Below are 1210 nucleotides of genomic sequence, written 5' to 3' on the forward strand. Positions count from 1 at the left end.
CGGAAAAAGGAATTATATATTTAAATCACAACGATACGTAGGTATATTAACACTCAACTCTAACACTAGATTATACGAACTCAATAACAATTAATCAGTATTGGAAACACACACACATATGTATATACTTGTATAAACCCATATATTTATATATATATTGAATTAAAATTTTATAACGTTCACACTTAACTATCTTTCTTTTAATTAAACACAATCGGCCCCATTCGTCGACATACCCCAACATTTTTGGTCCTTCGAGCCGGATTATTAAAAGAAAAAGTCTTCGTGGGAATTTTAACAACAACATCATCGTTGGAATTCCACAACCCAACCTGAAGGTTTTAACAGAGTGCACCCAACAAACAAAAACCCTTGTACGTTGAAGCAACAAATACCCCAACAAGTAACTAAGAACACAAATAAACCAAATTAACAAAAAGCGGAAAAAGCTGTAAGTGCGACCCATATTTTTTCTATATATAATAATAATAGAAAGTGCAAATAATATTTGTTAAAAAGTGCCCATTTGTCAAATTGTGTCCTTAAGAATACTTAGGCCCAATTTATTTGTTTTATTGGGTTGACAAAAATTTGATTTGCACTATTTAATAATATATACATATATACATACCCACGAACCCTACCCAAGAGAAGAAGTGCATTAATAAAATATATGCATATATTTTGCCGTCGGCTATTGCATTCTTCTCGTTGAACTGAAATTATATTATAAATAAATATACACCCGCATTTACATACCTATGTACATACGAATAGCGCACCCATTCGCTTATATTTGTTGGTAACAAAAATTGTTAGCGAACAGAACGCCAAAAGACAAATACCCAATAGGAAATTAAAAGGGTGACCCAGTAGGAAAAAGTGCAAAACCCTGCAAAAATTTTATTTATTGATTTTTTTCTACGATTCATCGGAAATTTAATAATTTCCAATAAATATTAACAATCGGACACAATCGAGATAAAAGCAAGAAAATTAATTTGAAATTTTGAAAATAAATAAATCACTTTACGAAAAGTTTTAAAGGTTTGTTTTTCTTACATTTTGTGACTCGACGTGATTCATCTTTTTCGTTCAACCGAAAGATCAAATATATCTTACCCAAAAATGGAAATGGAAGATTTCAAAATTACAACAACGGATTTAATTGAATTCGTGGAAGACCATCTTCAGACCCAAAGTGAAGATG

This window comes from Bactrocera latifrons, unplaced genomic scaffold (genome assembly GCF_001853355.1).
Source record: "Bactrocera latifrons isolate USDA-ARS-PBARC rearing strain unplaced genomic scaffold, ASM185335v1 scaffold_613, whole genome shotgun sequence".
In the NCBI taxonomy this organism is placed as follows: Eukaryota; Metazoa; Arthropoda; class Insecta; order Diptera; family Tephritidae; genus Bactrocera; species Bactrocera latifrons.